This window comes from Sarcophilus harrisii, chromosome 4, assembly GCF_902635505.1.
Source record: "Sarcophilus harrisii chromosome 4, mSarHar1.11, whole genome shotgun sequence".
In the NCBI taxonomy this organism is placed as follows: Eukaryota; Metazoa; Chordata; class Mammalia; order Dasyuromorphia; family Dasyuridae; genus Sarcophilus; species Sarcophilus harrisii.
In genome coordinates, this window is record NC_045429.1 from 153,765,156 (window position 1) to 153,782,073 (window position 16,918).

The following is a 16,918-nucleotide window of genomic DNA, read 5'->3' on the forward strand; positions in this document are numbered from 1 at the left end:
GTGCTTATTAATTGCACCCAAGAATTAAAAAGAGGATAATTTTCTTTTAAGATAAATACAAAAAGGAAATCAGCCAGTAAGTAAATAAGCAAGGAGGCAAACAAAAAATAACATTTAGGGGGAAAAAATCTCTGAGTAATTGAGCCAGATAACCATTTAGGTTTATCTATATATTATTTACATATAAACTACTATATTTAGAGGAAGGTTTAGAGATATAAGTAACCTCCTGCACTCAAGATTTTGCCTTTGTAAATCCTTAAATTCTCCATTACTTAATAATAAGGAACACAGAATAAAAGGGATATTTTTGATTAAAAAAAAAAAGCATAATGTTTGCTAAGTTAGTCCACTGTAAAACATAGATATTTTCTATTTTACTGTCAAGGAAGAGGTACAAGATTGTTGTGTTTTCCGTTGACCATGGTCATTATAAAGAATTCTGTCACCAGAACAAATGCTGTTTGAGTAAAGAGACAGAGAGGCCAACAGGCATTAGGACTATTTCTGAGGAGAAGTTTGATATTTGAAAACATCACCAAGTTTGTAGCACTAATTCTGATCATATTGTGTGGCATGGATTACTTGGTCCACAGGCATATTGAGTGCAGTTGAAGTATTATGATGAAAGTCTTGGAAAATATTCGACAGAATTAATATCTGTAGAAGTTGCTACTTATGGTAGGTTGAGGTAGAGAAACATGAAATAGAATTACTGAGGACAGAAAGTAGCTATCTACATAGGTAGATATATTAATATTTTCCTATTCTAGAGATAAGAAAAACAAAATATCCCACATTGCCAAATCATTCTTGACCCCAATTGCAATTCTGATGGAATTATATTGAGTTAAAATGGGAGGAGAGGAAGAAAGGAAAGAGGGAAAGAAGAGAGGCATAAAGAAGGGTGGGAATGAAGAAGCCTAGATAGAGTGAGACACATGCAGTGAAACTGAGGAGAGAGAGAGACCAAGGAGAGAGAGAAACCTAAAAGGGAGAGACTGAGACTAGATATAATATATCTATATCTGTCTATCTATCTGTCTATCTCTATCATGGAGAGAGAGAGAGAGAGAGAGAGAGAGAGATATTTATCAGATACTTCATTCCGGGAGACTATATTCAATTTAAAAAAGCAGTTTGCATGATATTCTCTTTTTCAATAGATTGAGCTTTATTTATTTATTTTTATTTTTTTGCAATTGTGCAGACTCTGTCTCAATTTAAACTGAATGCAGTCTTAATTCTAAAAGAAGAGGATGCTTCCCTATGTCCCAAGAGCTATTATGTTTTCATTACAAGTACTTTTCTAAGGCAAGTACCCAAACTAATGAAGCCAATTTCCTATGGATTATAAGAACAGATAAGATGTAGCTGATGTTGGGTAAAGAACTTTTGAACATGGCACATTTATTCTGTTAAATTATCCATGACTTCATGAGGAGATGATTAAAGGACCAAGGGAACCTAGAGTACACTGTTCTCTCCTCATAGGCTCCTTTTGAGGAAAAAAAAAATAGAGTGTATGACCTCACTATCAAATTATGCTAATAATGCTGGTAACAATCAACATTTTGCTATTCAAGAAACCCAAAGAATATGTAAAGTGATCACTAAATGACTTTCACCATGTATTTTCAGCCTACAAAAACTATAATGGAGAAAAGCAATTGGAGGGGGCCTTGTACCATTTCTATTTAAGGCCAATCCATTGAATAATAAAGATTCAGTAATGTACATGTATGGGCTCTCTAAAACTATATGCCATAAAGCTAACAGGGCATGATCTGCATCCTTATCAGTGGAAAATCAATTGTCAATTTACTGAAAAAAAAATCAGTTATTTTGGAGAATGTCTTATGTTACAATCACTGTCTTAAAAAGCATATTATTGCTATCATAAACCATTAAAGGTAGTTTATAACAGGGAGAAAAAAAAAAGGTCCTTTTAAAATCCCTCATTGCTAGAATTCACAAGTCATTACTACTATTCACAACTCGTTTGTTAGAGCCTAAACCGCCCTCAGCTTTGCCTTGGGCCATTAACTAACAAACCAATCATTAACTGCTAGTAATGACCATTTTTCCCAGGGATTATTGCTTAATTGAACTCTGGTGCAATGCCCATTATTTTCTACTGATGTCACAATGTCTGTGCTTTGCTACATTTTTTATTTCTTGGAATATAAGCACCTCCTGAAATAAACAAGATGAGTGTTGGAGAATTAAATCGTTCACTGTACACACTATTTAAAATACATTACTTTAATGAACAGCTTTGATGTTTCAGAGGAACTTTTTCATCTTTTTTTTCTTAATTCTCCAGAGCACATCCATCAAGTAACTGTGATACAGAATTAATGTGTACTTCTCTGCAGTAATATATACTATGTCAAGACATTATATTAGTAAGCCATGTTATATATTCATTTGGGTAAGACACATTTGATTATTAGCATTCTGTTCTTCAGCAACAAGGCACATGTGCTGTCTGTTGCCATGGCAATAAATTAGGAAGGATAACCTGTCTACTTATCAATTTTTATTAATGCAATCATCCTACCTGCTTAACCCATAAGTAACAATAGCACACTTAAACCATAACAATAAAACACTGTAACTCTAGAGGTGCGAGTTAAAAGTAATAGGAGAGGAATCACCAGCATAAAAAGGCTGAGTTATGTGACAAGTTGCTGATGGACTCCATTAATATTACAGGATAAAGAATGGTACCCTTTCACAGGACTTTAACAGTGGAATTATCATCAACTAACATTTATTGAAGAGAGAAGAGACATCTAAAGAAAAGAGTCAAGAGGGAGATAATGAAATATAATTGCCCTCCTGCTGTGTTTGGAAGAGTTTATAGATACATATGTAAAACTGCAGAAGTGAGCTAATCCAAATTCAGCATTAACCAAACAATCAGGAGAACTACACAATATTTGAAGCCTTATTCACTTGAACAACATTAACTGAGAGATTTTTTAATACTCTGCTTGTTCTAGGTAGAATTTTACCTTTGACCTCTCTTTCAGGAAAACATTTGCTAAACAAATTGTTAGGGAACAAGGTGAATAATGGACTTATTTAACTTACAATACTTATTTTTCTCCAAGTGCACCACATTTTTTTACTACCATAGAATACTGCTTCTACCAAAGATAGAAAACTAAATAGCTTGTGGTATTGTCCACTAAGATTTTATTCCTTATTATATCTTAGGGTCCATGCTTCTGGTACAATTTCAGGCAAGAAAAAAATTTAAGTATAAGTTTCAGGCAATTGGCACTTGTGGGGAAAACTATGACCCTGACTCAGATTAAAATCAGAGACTCTCAAGATGGAAAACAAAAAGATATTTATTATGATCTCACAAGAAAGGGCAATTTCCAACAGACAAGGTGTCAGTAGAAGAGGTCAAATTGCAAACTGCAACTCAAAAGATTATACAAAGCTAATCAGAAGTCCCCAAATCCCCTTCTGACATTTTCTCCCATTGGCTGGAGAGTTATAATTCACTCAGAAGCTAAATATTGAACTCAAAACACACTTTACCAATTAGGTACTTACATGCTAATGAAAAGAAGGAGGGAGAGCAGGAGGGAAATGTTTGTTTATATAAGATAATAGAATACCTATATCTCAACTTGTTACTGCAAGTTTTCTCAGGTCAAAATTAGGCCACATTCTTATGAGTGGTCTTCACTCAGTTTAATCAATTCAGTGCCTCCTCTTTATTTATTAGTCTTTGAAGATCTCTCACAGCATTCTTTATACATTTGTTCAACCTTTTTGTTCTGAATCTTCAATTCTTGTGGACCTGGTTTGTCCTTTTTTTCTCCACTGTAGTCCATCATTGTGCTTTTAATACTCCATCTAACTGGACCTCTTCCTCCAGGTTATTTAGTCTTTACTATCCTGAACAATGATATCTATACTACCCTCATGATAAGCTGCATTACATAGGGGAGGCCGAAAGGGAGTAGTATAACTTCACTTACCAAAAAATCTGTTTTCAGCTTGGTTCTGTGGTCCCAATCTCTAAAGGCAATCCAGTCAGAAATCCAAGTTTTGTCAATCTCCTGAGGCCCATGCTCTGTGAAAATCTCAGTCATGTACCCAAGGTTAAATTCTCCTTATAAAACTACTTGTGGGCTATTCCATGGCTGCTATCTTCCTTTTCGTAAATCCACCACAGCATTCTACCAGGTAGTGTCTTTTCTCTTCCTCAATGAGTGTCATCTCCCCTAACTATGCTATGCTTCCCAACCTCACTTCTCCTACTTACAGCTAACTAACTCTTTTAAGGTGCTAAGTTCCTTTCAGGATTTAGCCTAAGGGCATACCCCAACCTAATAGAGTGCTCCCTTTCTACTGGGAATTTGTGTGTTCCACTGAGGAATTTAGTCTTTCATATGCTCTCCCATCTATTTCTTACTTACCATTCATGGTGCCATTGGATCCCTTCATCTTGTCTGTAACTTCCCTCCCCCCCCCCCAATAAATCTACCTTTTGCCAAAGAGAACGGCCATTGTGAATTCTTTACATGACCAAACCCTAATTTTTGGTACCTGCCATCATTTGATGACAAACCCCATACTATATATAGATCATATCAGTGAGGAAGAGATACAGAATGGGGCATGAGCCTATTTTCTGATGTCTTTGGCAATTTCCTTCACTACCTGTCAATTATTATCAATTTTACATAGCAAAGATTTAATTTATCATAAACCCTTACCTTCTTCAGACAACAAGTAGTCTACTTCTAATCTATGCTAGAGTACTACTTTTCTAGTCTCGGTGTCCTGGTCTGCTAACAAATCAGTGACTTTTATGGTCAGTAATTATTTAAACCATAGCCTAGAGTCTAATGACCTGCAACAATTCCTATTCAGCATTCATATTAGGTTCTTTACCCCTAATTCCCATGTGGGGCCATCTATCCCCCAACCATTTGTGTCCTCAATAATTAGAGTAGGTAACTCTTCACAAATAAAGATGCCTATCAGGAAAGTTAGCAACAACAAAAATGTTAAAAGAAACAGTCAGACATATGCATATAGCAACAGATAGATGATTAAGTCAAATACCTACTTATTTAGGATATAATTGCCATATATTTTCAGATAGGAAACTGCAAAATATTAGCTTCTACTGAATATTTGCACTGATTATAAAAATTTGCTATAAGAGGAAAAAACAGGAATATAAGTATAATAGCATCAAAACTGGTTCTGAAGGATTTAGACTGAGAGAACATACATGACAGGATAAAGCATCATTAGCTAATTTTATGCATAACAATTCTGCTTAATAGCCAGACACAGGAATGATCATGTGAGTTCTTATTCAAAGGAGCACCACTGAGAAACGAAGTCAAAAGAACCTCACCTTAAGAAAGCTTGTACTCCAATTCTTGACCCAGACATTAAACTCAACCTGTAACAATTCAGGTTCATATTCTTCTGAATAGTTTATGACATGCATTTCAAATCATGGATTACATTGATAATCCATCAGAAAAATATTTGAATTCAAAATTCTAAATAATATCAGCTACATGCACAAGAAATTTTTTGTCTTTTTTTTAAGCCTCATTATTCAAAACCTCAGGTGAATTTAGCTCTCAAGAATCACATATCATAAATAAGTATTGACTATAATCTTATATTAATAACAGTAAGAGATTCATCCTTAAATATCCATAGCTCATCTTACTGTCTAAGTAGATGAATTTTAAGTTCAGCATTACACAAATCATTTTACGTTAAGATTCTCAATAACCAATCTATATAAAAGGGACAAAGTCATAATCTGCTGTTCTGAGAATCTCCCTAAAAAATGGGAACAGCTTTTTTTTTTTAATTTGTTAGCTTTATTGTTTGTTTTTTTTTGTTGTTGTTGTTTTTTGAGCTTTAAGAAGCTTTATTTTTTTATAGCTTGGGTAATATGCATGGGTAATTTTTCAGCATTGACCTTTGCAAAACATTTGGTTGCAATGTTTCCCCTTCTTTCCCCCACCCCCTCCAACAGATGTCAAGTAGACCAATGCATGTTAAATATCTTAAAAGTATATGTAAAATATGATCTATGTATACATATCCATACCATTATTTTGCTGCACAAGAAAAATTGGACTTTGAAATAAGGTAAAATTAACCTGAGAAGGAAATAAAAATGGAAGTGTTTAAAAACAAAGGGATCAGAAATGCTACCTAGTGTTTCACACTCATTTCCCAGAGTTCTTTCACTGGGTGTAGCTGGTTCTATTCATTATTGAACAAATGGAACAAATGGATGTGGTTCATCTCATTGTTGAAGAGGACCAGTCCATCAGAATTGATCATCATATAATGTTGTTGTTGAAGTATATAATAATCTTCTGCTCCTGCTCATTTCACTCAACGTCAGTTCATGTAAGAATCTCCAGTCTTTTCTGCCATCATTCCTCTGGTCATTTCTTAGAGAAAAATAATATTCCATAACTTTGATATATTACAATTTATTCAACCATTCTCCAATTGAAGAACATCCACTCAGTTTCCAGTTTCTAGCCACTACAAAGATGGCTGCCACAAACATTTTTGCAAATACAGTTCCCTTTCCTATCTTTAAGATCTCTTTGGGATATAAGCCCAGTAGTAACATTACTGGATCAAATGGTATGCACAGTTTGATAACTTTTGGGGCATACTTCCAAACTGCTGTCTAGAATGGCTGGATGCATTCATAATTCCACCAACAAGGTATCAGTGTCTTAGTTTCCCACATCCCCTCCAATATTTTGCATTATTGTTACCTGTCATCCTAGCCAATCTGACAGGTATGTACTGGTATTTCAGAATTGTCTTAATTTGCAGTTCTCTGATTAATAATGACTTGGAGCATCTTTTCATATGGCTAGAAATAGTTTCAATTTCTTCATCTGAAAATTGTCTGTTCATATCCTTTGACCATTGTATCAATTGGTGAATGGATTGATTTCCTATAAATCAGAGTCAATTTTCTATATATTTTGGAAATGAAGCTTTTATCAGAACCTTGGACTGTGAAAATTTTTTCCAGTTTCTTGTTTCCCTTCTAATCTTGTCTGCATTAGATTTGTTGGTACAAAAGATTTTCAATTAGATATATATATTTTTTTCTATTTTGTGATCAATAATGATCTCCAATTCTTCTTTGGTCACAAATTCCTTCCTCTTCCACAGGTCTGAGAGGTAAACTATCCTATGTTCTTCTCATTTATTTATAATCTCATTTCTTATGCCTAGATCATAAACTCATTTTGACCTTATCTTGGTACAGTGTTAAACATGGATCAATGGCTAGTACTGCTATACTAAATTCCAATTTTCCCAGCAGTTTTTGTCAAACAGTAAATTCTTATGCCAAAATCTGGGATCTTTGGGTTTGTCGAACACTAGATTATTAAAGTTATTGACTATTTTGTCCTGGGAACCTAACCTATTCCAATAATCAAATAGTCTATTTCTTAGGAAATTCCAAATGGTTTTGGAAACTGGTGCTTTATAATATAATTTTAGATCTGGTACAGCTAGATCAATTTGATTTTTTAAAATTAGTTCCCTGAAAGTCTTGATCTTTTGTTGTTCCAGGTGAATTTTGTTGTTATTTTTTATAGGTCATTAAAAGTTTTGGGGGTTGTCTGATTGGTATAGCACTAAATAAATAGATTAGTTTAGGTAGTATTTTCATCTTTATTATATTTGCTCAACCTATCCAAGAGCACTTAATATTTTTCCAGTTGGATAGATCTGACTTTATTTGTGTGGAAAGTGTTTTGTACTTTTGCTCATATAATTCTTGACTTTCCCTTGGCAGATAAATTCCCAAATATTTTATACTATTGTTAGTTGCTTTAAATGAAATTTCTCATTGTAACTCTAACTGTTAGATTTTGTTAGTGATATAAACCCACTTATATGGGTTGGTCTTGTATCCTGCAACTTTGCTAAAGTTGTTTCTAATAGCTTTTTAGTAGAATATCTGGGGTTCTCTAAGTATATCATCATATCATCTGCAAAGAGTGATAATTTGGTTTTCTCATTACCTACTCTAATTGCTTTCATAACTTCCTCAACTCTTATTGCTGAAACTAGCATTTCTAATAAGTATTGAATAGTATTGGTGATAGTGGGCAACCTTGTTTCACTCATGATTCTATTGGGAATGGTTGCAGTTTATGTCCATTACATATGATGCCTACTGATGATTTTAAATAGATGCTATTGATTATTTTGAGGAACAGTCCATTTATTTCTCTACTCAGACGTATTTCTAATAGGAATGGATGTTGGATTTTATCAAATGCTTTTTCTGCATTTATTGAGATGATCATATGGCTTTTGTTAAATTGTTTATTGATATAGTCAATTATGCAAATAGTTTTCCTAATATTTAACTAGTCCTGCATTCCTGGTATAAATTCTACTTAGTCATGGTATATTATCCTAAGAATGATTTTCTATAATCTTTTTGCTAATATTTTCTTTAAGATTTTAGCATCAATATTCATTAGGGAGATTTGTTTATAATTTTCTTTCTCTGTTTTCAACCTACCTGGTTGAGGTATCAAGACTATGTCTGTATCATAAAAGGAATTTTGTAGGAATCCTTCATTCCTTATTTATTCAAATAGTTTATATAACATTGGAGTTAATTCTTCTTTAAATGTTTGGTAGAATTCATATATAAATTGATCTGGTCCTGGGGATTTTTTCTTAGGAAATTGATTAATAGCTTGTTCTATTTCCTTTTCTAAAATGGGACTATTTAAGCAATTTACTTTCTCCTCTGTTCATTTGTCAAGCAATATTTTTGAAAGTAGTCATCTATTTCACTTGGGTTATCAAATTTCTTGCCATAAAGTTGGGCAAAGTAACTCTTTTTATTTCTCTAATTTCCTCTTCATTGGTGGAAAGTTTCTCCCTTTTCATTTTTAAAACTAACAATTTGATTTTCCTTTTTCTTTTTTCTAATTAGATTTACCAAAGGTTTAACTATTTTATTGTGTTTTTTTTTCATAAAACCAACTCTTTTTCTAGCTTTTTAAGTTGCAAGACCAATTCATTGATGTCCTCTTTCTCTATTTTATTCAAGTAAGCCTCTAAAGATATAAAATTTCCCCTCTTACCACTTTGGCTACATCCCACAAATTTTGGTATGATGTCTCATTACTGCCATTCTCTTGGGTGAAATTGTTAATTGTGTCTATGATTTGCTGTTTCACCTGATCTTTCTTTAGGATGAGATTATTTAGTTTCCAATGACTTTTTCATCTATTTACCCCTAGCTTTTTGTTGAATGTCGTTTTTACTGCATCATAATCTGAAAAGAATGCACTTACTTTTTCTGTCTTTCTGCATTTAATTTTGAGGTCTTTATGTCCAAATATATGGTCAATTTTTGTATAGGTTCCATCAACTTATGAGAAGGAAATTACTCTCTGTCTCCTTTCAGTTTTCTCCAAAGATCTACCATACCTAATTTTCCCAGTAATGTATTGGCCTCTTTAATTTCTTTCTTATTTGCTTTGTGGTTTGATTTTTCTAATTCTGGGAGTGCAAGGTTGAGGTCTCCCACTATTATAATTTTGCTATCTATTTCTTCTTGCAATTCTCTTAACTTCTCCTTTAGGAAGTTAGATGCTATACCACTTGGTGCATATATGTTTAGTATTGATATTGCTTCATTGTCGATGCTACCCTTTAGCAAGATATAGTTTCCTTCCTTATCTCTTTTAATTATATTAATTTTTGCTTTTGCTTGATCTGAGATAAGGATGGCTACCTCTGTTTTTTTGACTTCACCTAAAGCATAATAGATTCTGCTCCAGCCTTTTACCTTTACTCAGTATGTATCTCCCTGCTTTAAATGTGTTTCCTGTAAACAACATACTGTAGGGTTCTGACTTTTGATCTAGTCTATTATTTGCCTCTGCTTTATGGGAGAGTTCATCTTATTCACATTTATGGCTAAAATTACTAATTCTGTATTTCATGCCATCTTATTATACCCAGATTATGCTTTTCTTTCTCTTGGCCCGCCTAACCCTCTTTCGTAGTATTAAACTTTTGGGCCCCACTTGTGTCACGAAACTCACCCTCTTTAGGATTCTTCCCTCCTCCTTTTGAATCTCTTCCCCTTTCTTTTACCCTTCCCTTATTACTCTTTTCCTTTTCCCTTTTCCTCTCCCCCTTTTTAATGAGGTGATAGAAAATCCTTTGTAAAATAAATATGTCAATTATTTTCTCTTTGAGCCAACTCTGATGAGAGTAATATTCACACACTCTTCCTTCCCCTCTCTAAATTCCCTCATATATGATAGATTTCCTTTCCCTCTTCATGGGATATAGTTTCCCTCTTTTTATCTCTCCTTTACCCTTTTTCTGACACTATCCCCTTTCCATTTCTACTCCCCTTTTTATGTTATATCAATAAAATCAAATTATACATATAGTCTTTTTGTATGTCCATAAAAGCAATACAGTTCTCAAGAGTTCTTTTTAGCTTTTTCTGCATCTCTTGTATCCTATAGTTGGAGGTCAAGTTTTTTTTTTTTTTTTTTTCTTGTTTATCTCTGTTTTTTCATTAGAAACAAATGGAATTCACCTGTTTAGTTAAATCCATCTTCTTTCCTGGAAGAAAATGCTCAGCTTAGCTGGGTAGTTTATTCTTGGCTGCATTCCAACTTCTTTTGCCTTTTAGAATACTAGATTCCAGGTCCTTTGATCTTTTAATGTGAAGCAGCTAGATACTGAGTAATCCTTATTGTGGCTCCTTGGTATTTGAATTTTTTTTTCTGGTTGCTTATAATATTTTTTTTTGTCTGATTCTGAAATTTAGCCACAATAATCCTTGGAGTTTTTATTTTAAGGTCTCTTTCAGAAGGTGTTCGATGAATTCTTCCAGTGCCTATTTTACCTTCTTATTCTATTACATCTGTGCAGTTCTTTTTGATGATTTCCTATAAAATAGTGTCTAGACTCTTTTTTTTTAATCATAATTTTCAGGAAGTCTAATAATCCTCAGATTATCTCTCCTAAATCTATTTTCCAAGCAGTTCTGTTGTTTTTCCAAGTAGATATTTAACCTTTTTTCCTATTTTTTTTTTCATTTTTGGGTTGTTTTTTTTTGACCGATTCTTGATGTCTCAATGAATTGTTCATTTCTATTTGTGCAGTTCTGATTTTTAATGAGTTATTTTCTTCATTAGCTTTTTAAATTTATTTTTGTATATGTCCAATTGAGTTTTTAAATATGTTATTTTGTTCTATGTAGTTTTTTCCCATTTCACTATATATATATGTATATATGTATATATATTTCTGAGTTATTTTCTTTTTCCAATTCATAAATCTTATTTTCCTGGATGTTCTTTATCTTTTCCAATTCACAGATTCTGTTTTCCTGGTAGTTCTTTACCTTTCTGTATTCTGTAGAATAGGGCTACACAGTGTGCTGTGGTTTGTACTGAGTCACTTCTGGTGCTGGGTGTGTGTAGCCAAATCCTGTCAAATTCTGGCATTTGGGGGTACACTGTACCTTTGGCATTTGTGTAACTTCTCTGCTGATCTGCTTTGCAAGTAAAACAGAGTTGTCAATGTGTGATAAGAGTCCTCCCTGCAAATTCTCTTCCCACAGATGCTGCTCCTGTCATGATCCACTCAGTATGGTAGCCTCTTCTTCTGTCTCCCTGCCAGCGCTAGCCTGCTCCCGCCAATCAGGACAAACCTTTTTCTTGTGATCTTCCAAATAATCGTCTGCTGGTAATTTGCTCTACTCTCAATATTTGTGGATTCTACCACAGTCAAGCACTATTTCTTAGGCGGAATTCAGTAATTAGTAGTGAGGGGAGAAGAGGATCTTAGAATGACATGTGTGTCTTCTCCACCATCTTGGCTCTGCCTCCTCAGGAACAGCTTTTAAATGACTCAATAAAGCAATTAAATCTCACCTAGAATACAGAATATACTGTCCTAATTTCACATTTAAAGAATCCTATCAGAATTAACATTAATAATTTGTTTATTCTAAAATATGTTAATTATACTTCCTCCAATAAGGGGTCTCTATAAACTTTTCTGGAAATATAAATAACAGTTTTGACCCCAATATTGTTAAAATTCCTCTAAGCACAATAAATCCCCCTTCCAACCAAAACATTCCTCATTGCAAAGTCAATTTTAGAGGTTATAAATTGTCCTTAACAGTCCATTCCTGAGGTTTCTCCACAAGTCCTTTAAGCCTGGTGTTCTCAGTCTACAGACTGCAATCTCAGACGTGTAATGGCTCGTACGGTCCTTCCCATTCTGTTTCTTCTGAAATTGTAAGTACCTGCTCTTCTGGAACCACAAACTTCAAAGGTGTTGCCTGGTCCAGCAATCCTTGCTTCCAAATGGTTAAAAGAGATTAGGACACTGCCAGTATATAATTCCTTAAAAACTTTCAAAAGAAGATTTTCCCTTTTTCTTCCCAAATAAAATAAACCAATCTCATATGGAGAAAGTCCCAGATCACTTCTGGGACCAGTTCTAATTCTTTAACAAAGGAATGGCCAAAGACAATTTAGTTTCTAACAACAATTTAATAATCTGTTTAAGAATCTGATGCATTCTTTTCACTTTCCATGATAAGGGCAGATTCCCAGGTACACTGAATTGCCATTCAATTTGCAATCTCTCCCTATACCAATCCATACAATTTGTTCCAATGTTACTTGCTTAACCCCTCTTAAAGGAATAGAGTCCAGGAGAAAACTTCTACCCATCCCCACTGTTGTCATTTCATTAAAAGCTAACTTGAATATTTTGGAGCAAGGTTCTCTCCCTGTGGAGGGATCCCTTCTTAGTGCCTTCTTATTTATCTTTAGAAATATTACACATTTTTTCAGGTACAATTTGTTTTGTAATTATACATATTTCTATATGCCAAATTTTCTTGCTTTTACTTCTTTGTTAAAGGGAGAAAGGAAGACAAAACTTAAAATTCAGAATATAGGTAATATCTAAATAACTTGGGACCAATTTTCACAAAATTTATACCATATATCCAGCTGGGCTGACAAAATGTTAAAACACAGCTCATATAATTTTTTACAAATTGCTCAATATGCAATTTAGCAAGCAATATAGTAGCTTAAATATAGTTCTTCAAATTAGGAGATACAAACATGTGACCTCTTTTGGTAAGTTATCAGAGACCAAAAAATTTTTTTTAACTTAAAATCAAATCCAATACTGATTTAAATTTCTAATAACAATAATTTAATATGAATACTACATTTCTAAAATCTTATACCAGAATAAAGAAGTTTATAATTTTAGCATACACTAGTTAATAATAATCTTATACAATTTTAGAATCAGAATTCCAATTTAAACACAAACAGCCCCAAAATTTAAGGTGGCAGAAAAATATCCTTTCAAGTTCATTTACCAGACTTTAAGAAATTGGTGGACTTTAGGACATTTGAGGACAGGTTGGGAGAAATTTGGACCCACATGTCCAGCTGCAGGTCTGTGGCCCAGTGATCAACTCACCCTCCATGCCAGAAAATGCAAGGGACCATGTTGGAGCACCAGCACAAAACCCCAGAAGAATCCAAACCAGTGAGGGACACCAGCGTAGCTAGGACTGATTCCACAAGCTGTTCCTAGGGAGAGAAGCTTGCAAAATTCCAGAGAGGGAAGGTTTTTTTTTTTTTTTTTTTTTTTTTTTTTGTTTTTCTCTAAGCCTCAGATTAAGGCTCTCATAAATCTTTTAGTCATGGAAATTAAGTCTACTTAAAAATACAATAGACTAACTGAAGTTATCTGACAGAGATAGTGGCAAGTGACTTAAAACTTAGTCTCAAAAACCCTAGAATCTGCTAAAATATTTTAGCAGTTCTGTAATTTTGATTATTTCTTCAGACTCAAATTAACCAATTCCAGGTCCACACATATGTGTGTGTGTGGGGGGGGTTTCTGTCTTATTTTGATGTGGCAGTTAAAAACTTTTCCTATCTCAGAACTAATCCTTCCTTTCTAAGTAAAATCTATTTGCATAAGCCCAATTATGTACAAAACAATCACCTTTAAATCCCAAGAAGCCAGAACTTTTCCTTTGTAATTTGGTTGACTAGGAGAAAGACAAAATATAAAACACAGGTGCTGACTCACATACACACACACACACACACACACACACACACACAAACTGCTCCTGTTCTTGGCCCCACCTTAGAGTGAAAGCAAGCACGGAGTGCTGGAGATGAAGCCATAGGAGCTGGCCAGCCAGTATTGAAGGTTCCTTTGAATTTCCATCCAGTCCTCAGGGGCTCAACAGTTCCTCCAATTGGGATACCTGCCCAAATACAACAGTATTTAATCTCCATATATTTTGACACATCATCCCAATTTTTCCTAAAGGGCAGTCTTACCAGGAAACTAGATAGGTTTTTTGAGCCAGTTTCCATTCCCACGGGTTACAGTATTTTACCCTCTTTGATGAGGACTCACCAGTTTTTACCAAAGGAAAATGGGAGAATCCTTAGGGATTCAAATTGGGAATTTCCCAATATCAAAGGGAAATGTGAACCTTAAATTCTCCCAATCCCAATTCCAGTTACCCAAGCAGCTCACCATTTCTTGACAAAGGGAAAGTCCTGGTTTCACTTAGTGTCTATCATGCCTTCACCAGTTTATTGCCTTCCCTGGGTTGTGCACAACTTTCCTGGCTGATTTTAAACTTTTCTCCCCTGGCTTCTCCTCTGGTTTGAATTAATCCTCTATCTTCCGCAGCCCACTTCCATTGTTGTTTTTTCTGAGTATCTCTTCAGGAATTTACCTTATTAAAGACAGAGTTCAGGAATTCAAAAACCATCACAGAATTCTTTGGAGGGTGCCCACTCAAGGAATCAATATTTATGCACTCATACGGGGACTTCTGATTGTTTTAGTGGTCACTACTGGTCAACATAGTAGATTTAGACAATTTCCAGATCAAAAGACAAAGATCTTATTATGCTGCTGGCAGAGGGCTAATTTGCAAAAGAAGACAGCATAACAAGAAGAAAGATGTCAGAACAAGGGAAAGTTCTTAATCAGCTAGTAATAACTAAAAGCAAGACTATTAATCAGGCAAAGAATTCCCTGCCATAAGGCAGGTAGTTTCTAAAGAATCAACTAAGGACTAATTACAAGTAGGTTCTTTTATAGGAGAAAAATAGATTGTATGATGACATCTATAGTTTGACTGACTGGATACAGTAGCTCTGGGGTCAAGATAATGTTTGTCAATGCAAGGAATTCAACAAGGATCCATTGCAATAAAGGCTTACTTAAAGATAACAAAAGACCCATTTAAGGAGATAATCCTATCATTGCTCCTCCCTGCTTGCCTCTGGGAGTTGGTAGACAGTAATGCTCCTCCTTATGACCTACTTATCTACTTGGGGTCTTTTTTGCTGTGATCATATTTGCCCCATCAGCAATATATGAATAATTTCCATCAATTTTCATGTAGTTTTGTGATAAAGTATCTCTTCAAAAAAATAGGTCAGCTACACATCTCTCAGATTGGCTAAAATGACAGGAAAAGGTAACAAAGAATGTTGGAGGGGATGTGGGACACTAATAATTTTTTTTTTTTTTTTTGGTGTGAAGTTGTGAACTGATCCAACTGTTCTGGAGGGCAATAGGTAATTATGCCCAAAGGGCTATCAAACTGTGCATATCATTTGATCCAGCAGTGTTACTACTGGGCTTGTAATCTAAAGAGATCATAAAGAAGGGAAAGAGGTCAACATGTACAAAAACATTTGTGGCAGCCCTTTTTGTAGTGGCAAAAAACTAAGAAACTGAATGAATGCCAATAAGTTGGAGAATGGCTGAATAAATTATGGTATATAAATGTTATGGAATATTATTGTTCTATAAAAATGATCAGGAGGATGATTTCAGAGAGGCCTGGAGAGACTTAGATAAATTGATGCTAAATGAAGTGAGCAGAACCAGATCATTGTACATAGCAACAAGAAGATTATAAAAAGATCAATTCTGATGGTTAGGGGCTCTTTTCAAAAATGAGATGATTCAGTCCAGTTACAATGGTATTGTGGTGAAGACTCATCTATATCTGAAGCAGTTGTTGGCAGTGCAGAGAGTTGAGGTGTGAGGATCCCCTTCTGGTTAGTGCAGGTTCAAAGTGAAAGAATTCACAAATCCAAAAAGTTTGACTGGCAAAAGGGAAGTTTATTGTTTGCACTGCAGAAGCTAGCTTTGCTAGGAAGTCTGACTTCTGAGTGATAAGGCTCTGGCGGAAAGATAAAAGGGTTATTGCTGAGAAGAGAATGCCTTCACAGCATACAAGGATTCTGGCAGGCAGTTATTCCAAGAAGAGAGAGAAGTTCTTTGACAAGGAATAGTCCTGCTTTGGGCCTCTGCAAGTTATGAGTTTAAAATTGCCTTTTTTATAAGAGATCAATTGAATGAAATTCTTTCAATGTTGTCACTATCCCCAGGCCTAGATTTCAAGTTGAATGAGACCATTTAAGTTCAAGCTAAGAAGGAGTGGTCCTGGACTAATTTTCAACTTAATAGAGGGTTCACCTAGTCCCACCAAATAAGAAAATGAAACTACTTATTTTGACTCCTTGAGGCAGGTCTCTCCCAGATGAAAACTCCTCAGAGTTTCCCTCTAATCTACTCAAAAGTTCAAGGGGAACACTATCTATAACACACCCAAAGAGAGGAATGTGGGAACTTAGTGTGGATCACAACATAGCATTTTCATTCTTTTTGTTGCTATTTGTTTGCATTTTAGTTTCTTTCTCATTTTTTTTTTCCTTTTTGATCTGATTTTTCTTGTGCAGCATGATAATTATAGAAATATGAATAGAAGAATTGC